We start from the raw sequence: 6,343 nt of genomic DNA on the forward strand, positions 1-6,343 counted from the left end.
CAGCTCCACCTTTTAGTACCAGATCTGTGTGCTAGGTACCCCAACAGAGGGGGGACCAAACATGGGGACGCTAAGGAACGCTTCTGTTGGTAACATCCAAAACTTTTCACAGTGGAATTGGAAAATATACTGAACTGTACCATACTGCTCTGTGGAAAGAGGTCTTGCAGTCTTTGTTTTTTTATCCCAAACAGCCAGATACAGACAGCTTGTTCCACTCCATTACTTAGGCAGACATATTCATCAACACGGAAGCTGCAGTTGTGGTTGCTCTAAGTAATTAACCTAAACCTGCAATACCAGATTTTTTGGGCTGCTACAGGCCATCCAAAACAGGTTTTGATCACCAACCTACTTAATTAATATGTTGAACTGATGAACAACAAACATTTGCATATTTTCTGCTCCAGCAGTTATGGAACAGCATGATGATTCATTAGGACTCTTTGTGTTTGTGTCACCTGATGAAAGTCCAGTATTCTGTCTCGTTGAGCTGTTTTTAACTGAGGAAAATATCTGTTGCCTCAGCTGATAAATGCTCCACTATGTTCAACAGCTAGTCTTTACAAAGTACCGAGAACTGTTCTACTGAAGTCAGCGTAGCAATACGACATTATAAAAATACTCAAACATATTTCTGAATGCTCATTTAGACCTATTAATGATGTTGATAGGCTAATTTAGACTTAATGCACAGTGTTACATTTGACTCAGGGGGCTAGATCAACACTGAAACAGGTTTTGCCTGCTGTAGTCATTCCTTTATATTCTAAAATTACAGTCTTTTTCTTACCAAAACATCTTAACAAGGAAACTTTGGGATGTGGTAGGATTAGCTTCAGATAAACTTTAACATATTTGTGCATAGAACGAGGACGTGGATTTTGCCCCCCATCATTTACATTGACATGGTATTAGAGGTTGATCCTTTATTGGCAGAAGGAGGAAGGATTACAACAAACAAAACCAATTTCTTATCCCAAAACCCAAATCCTTTGAATGTTCGTTTTTAAACCAGTTTGGAACCAGGTGGTTTATCTGACAAATATATTTATTTACACAAAGCTAGCTGAAAAGTTGATAGCCTACTGATGACTCACTTGACAGTGGTGATAATAAAAGATGTCATAACAGAGCAAAGTTTTAAAAGTTCAGTTAGAAATGATCAAAAACCTTAAAAGATTATTTACCTCAGTCATCTCCTCAAGTGTGCGTTTGTCCATGTGTGCAAGTTAGAGAAAATGAAAGTACATTTACCTGAAACATCTATGATGCTGTGCCAACCCATTCAAACAAACACAAAACAACAAACCTGCTTATCCTGTCCAAGGTACCCTGGGTGTGTTGGTTGTTAACGTTCTGGGACGCTGGGTCAACTTAAGTCTGTTACATGCATTGTCTGTTTTCAAAACACACACTTTCACAGGAAATGTACAGTACAGTCTCTTTCAAAAAATACTACGTTGGTACAACACTGCAATTTTTTGGTTTTTCCTTTAACAGCAAAAGCACGTGGTTACGTTCACCCAACACATGCACGCAGATGGGTTTAAGAAAAAATATCCGGGTTTAGGTTAACAATCTTATGGGAAGTGAAGAGCGGCCTCCTGGGCGAAAGTCGGTGGTTGTTGATAGTTGATGTTGCCTGACATGTAAAATGTTTTGATATTGTGGTTCTTAGGTGGCTAATGGTAACGTTAGTTTGCTTACACAGAGGAAGTGCCATCTAGCTAACGTAGCAAAATACAGTCTTGAGTGGATAATGTCAGCTAATTCTTCCAGACTCCCAAAGCTGGTTTGCAAACAAAGCAAACAATGCTAGATCTTTCCAGCATAGCTAAGTTAAAGCTAGCTGGCTAACCTTTACTCGCTTGCTCGCTAACATTTTCGCTACCTAGCTTGACAAATTATTTCAGCAGCAAAAGTGATTCATGATATTAACTTAACGTATTATGACAAACTGTTGATTCAGCCAACAACAATGGTACAAAGCAAAATGATTCTTTCCTGTTAGCCAAAAGTTAAGGCAGTGGTGGCCAATTAGCTAATTCCTAAGCTAACGGTAGTCAGCGAGCTGTAACAAAGTAATTTAATGCCAAGCAAGTTAGTATCATGGAGCTAATGGTCCAAATAAAATACAGGATTATTATGAATAGTAACGTTATATTTAATGTGATTGTAATTTATTTTCCAAAAGTCTTTCATGATGTTGGTGAATCATTTCTGTGTATGTCACGTCATTGTTATTGGCTCCCAAAGTATCAAAATTAAAAGTACTGTCTCTGCAGAAAAAATGCCCTTGAGTGGCATATTTCTTTTATAAATATCAAATCATATTGTTAATACTGCATCAAACATTGTACAGTTGGCTAGTTTAGTCTAGTGGTTCCCAAATATGACCCATGATAGTAGCTTATGTACCATGACAAACGCTGTTGATACCTCTCGTTTAAAGATTTATTTTGGAACCACGTGAGCAGGTTTAGAGGGGAAATGTCTCTTTAGTGGAAATGCTAACAGCTTATAAACATCTGAAACATGACAAGGGACCCCCACCAGACAAAAATGTTGGGAGCCATTGATTTGATTTAATTGTAATTTAATCTTTAACAAACTGTTGAGAAGTACTGTAAAATACATAGTGCAGTAAAAGTGCAAATAATAATAAAATGCATATATTTTGGTCTTCAGTCTTTCTGTCTTTCTATAGCATTTCTCCCTCATTTTGTGGGATAAAAGAGTCACTGACCACCTAACTTTTTACAACAGATAGTTTGTGGTGAAAAAGTCATTGGGGCCATAGGTCTGGTGAGGAGCATGAGGGCCATGGTGCACGGTGCTTTCATCGGGGCCAGGAGGCCTAGGACAGACTTGGGAGCTGGGGTGTGGATATGAATGGGGGACACCATAGCATGGGGCAGGCATGGGGACAGTGGTGGTGGAGAAAGGACCAGGGGGAATGGTTCCGGATACAGGACTGGATGGCATGGTATAGTGAACAGGCGAGGGAGGTTGGATGCTGGGGGGAGGCCCATGGGGCATGGGGTTGGACATTGGCAGCGGGTGGATATTGCTGGGGTGAGACATAGGGATTGTGAAGCCATACATTGGATTGGGGGGCAGGGTGCCAATAGGGACACCACAAGGCTGACCACTGTAATACTCCTCACCCTGTCTCCTTCCTGAAAAAGTTTCCATCGCTTGGTGCAGCATGTTCCCGTGCTCGATCTGCAGAGCACCTGACAGAATCAGGTGGTCATTAGTGAGTCTTTCATTCAGCATGTGGAACTCGTCTTCATGGCTGCTGGACCTCAGGAATTTCTTAAAAGAATTTCTTTTTGAGTATTTCATCATCAGCCCCTTGGCAGAGGCCAGAGTGGTGCAGAGTTCCCTCAGAGGGTTCTCCACAACACCAGAGATTCGTCCCGGCCCTCTTTGTTTGATGATGAGAACCAGTTCTTCCAGTGCTCTGACTCTCTGGGCGATTCGCTGGCAGCGCTCCCTGTTGGTCTTTACATTCTGAGCCATGTTGTAGACTTTAAAACACAGGGACAAGGTAAAATCCACCAGGGACAAGATGTTTGTGACACTGCCCAGTGGATCTTGGCTTTTCTGTAGAGACAGAGGCAGTTAGCTTAGATTGAAATGGAAAAGTGCCACAGTAAAGATGAAGTTAAACAAACTTTTCAAGGTGTAGTGCAGGGAAATATGATCCGCCGTGAACACTGTGTAGGCCTATTTTATTTTGATAATTGACCGGATGTTTTATTTTGTTTCTGTGCACGACTTCCTGCCCCGCACAGTGTGCTCTGTGCTGAATTGCTGCGTTGTGCTCCGGCGTCTGGCAAAAATAGAAGTCCTGCGTATCTGTGGCGGAGGGCTCCGGAGTGCCGGAGCTGAGACGGAGCCGGAACGCATCACAGCTGCAGCTGGTGGAAACACACACATTGACTAGAATTGAATCCTATCGGCTCCACTGCCGTGCCGGAGCGCAGACGCAACCAACACGCATCTGGTGGAAATTGGCCTTTAGTATCACTGTATTTTCATTGTAACTGTTCTATCTACATTGAAGTTCTTGAGTGCTGAAGTACTTTGCCTTACACTTAGTTCCTTTAAATATGTTTATTGTCTGTTTAATCTGTGCACCAAAACCAAGCAAATTCATTGTGAATAAAAACCTGTTTGGAAATAAACCTTATTCTGATATTAATGACCTCAACTGATGTTTTGTTCACTGATTTTACAAACTCGCCATGAAGGCCGTTTCATCAGTTAGCCCCCTTCTCACCAGCGCGTCCTGTCCTACATACTGTTGTACAACTTGTGTGTCCATCATGTGTGTGTTGGCACAACAACCACCAGCATCTGCCTGTAAAACCTGTCTTATAACTGAGTTTTTAAACACATTTCTTGTAGGTGCAAAATCATTCTACCTGTATATAATATGTGCAGGTTTCAGTAAGAGAAAAGGGCCCACAGCATGTACCACAGTTGTCTCTACTTAAAACCACACATCTCCAAAAGTGAGCACTTTTCATATTTTAGATAAACTAGGAATCAAGGGAGTTCACATTTTATCCAGTCAGTCGTCTATGTAAACATCTAAACAGGTTTTGCCTGCTGTAATTATTCCTCCTGTTCACACTGGCCGTTATAAGAAGTTAATGTGAGGCTCCAGCAGTCTTAATCAGACAAGTCATGAGGATATCGTTCAAAGTTAGTCTTTTTAGTACCAAATTCTGTCTTTGTGTGCAGTTCAGACAGGAAACAATGAGTGAATCTGGTTGTAAAGGCTGTAACTTTGAGGGAAAAGCTAAATATTAGCTGAAGATAAACTTTATAACATATTTGTGCATAGAATTACGACTGGATTCTGTTGCCCATAAATTACATTGATATGGCATTAGAAGTTAAACTTTTAATGAGAGGAGGATGATTACAGCAAGCAAAACCAGTTTCCTATCCAAAGTCATATCTTTTTAATGTTAGATTAGATTAGATTAGTTTATTTGTCCTATTAGGAAAATTTTCTTCACGCTTCCATACATCTTGAGTTCCTTTATGATTTAAGACAGATTCTTTAGCAAAACAAACCATTTAAAAACAACTTAATTATCTAACAAATGTATGAATTGTCACAAAGCTTCTCACTTGACAGCAGTGATAATATGAGATCTCATGAAGGAGCAAAGTTTCAAAAGGACTTCAGTTAGAAATGATCAAAACCCTTAAAAGATTATTTACCTGAGACATCTTGACAAGTGGTGCGTCTGACTCCAAGTGTGCAAGTTACAGAATATTAGAGTGCATTTGAGTTTGACCTGAAACATTCATGTCATATATGATGATGTGCCAACCCACTCCCAGAAACCATAACAACAAACCTGCCCTTTCTGTTTAAAGCTGTCAGAGCTGACACCTGCTGGCACCAGTCACAGAGACTGAGTGGTTATGCAGCGTTTGAAAGGGTGGGTGGTATTAACATCATTTTAACAGCAAGATGCAGTGATTTAATTTATCATTTGAATGTGGAATGAGGAAACACAAGGTTGCTCTGCTGCTTCTCATTGCCTCTGGTACAATAAGGTTTTTATTTGAATCATTAAAACAGATTTAATTCAATTACACAGTTCTGTGTAGTTTTTCCTGTTGGAGGGCTGCAGAGCTGCGTGGAGAAAGAAAAATGGCGTGCCGTGTAAAAATAGCATTGAGCAGCCAGCGCCTGCACAGGTGTGTGCCGCTTCTGTGGTCAGTGTGGTTTCAGTAGTTTCAGCTGATTACAACAGACGCGATCTGCTGTTGGCGTGCTATGGCACACATAAGTAAGTAAGTAAGTAAGTAAGTCAGAACCCTTAGTTACGTAACACTACTTATTCAACAATGTAAAAATACGTTAGTATGAGTAAGAGTCTTGAATTTAAAATCCTACTTAAGTACTGTTGTTGTTTACGTGTTTGTTTTGTTTCAGTTGTTTTTATTGGCCATGGGTGAACAGGTTGCAATGTAACCTAAACACTGAGACCTTCAGACTTGCTAGTTTTGTGTATTACACGTCACTGTTGTGGCTGACGCCCAGGTGCTGGCTAGCGCAGTGGGAGTTCTTTAAGTATCAAAAAGTGCCCTTGATTGGCATATTTTTTATTATATATCACATCACATCGTTAATCAATCAATCAATCAATCAATTTTATTTATAAAGCCCAATATCACAAATCACAATTTGCCTCACAGGGCTTTACAGCATACGACATCCCTCTGTCCTTATGACCCTCACAGCTGATCAGGAAAAACTCCCCAAAAAACCCTTTAACAGGGAAAAAAACGGTAGAAACCCCAGGGA

This window comes from Epinephelus moara, chromosome 20 (assembly GCF_006386435.1).
Source record: "Epinephelus moara isolate mb chromosome 20, YSFRI_EMoa_1.0, whole genome shotgun sequence".
Lineage (NCBI taxonomy): Eukaryota > Metazoa > Chordata > Actinopteri > Perciformes > Serranidae > Epinephelus > Epinephelus moara.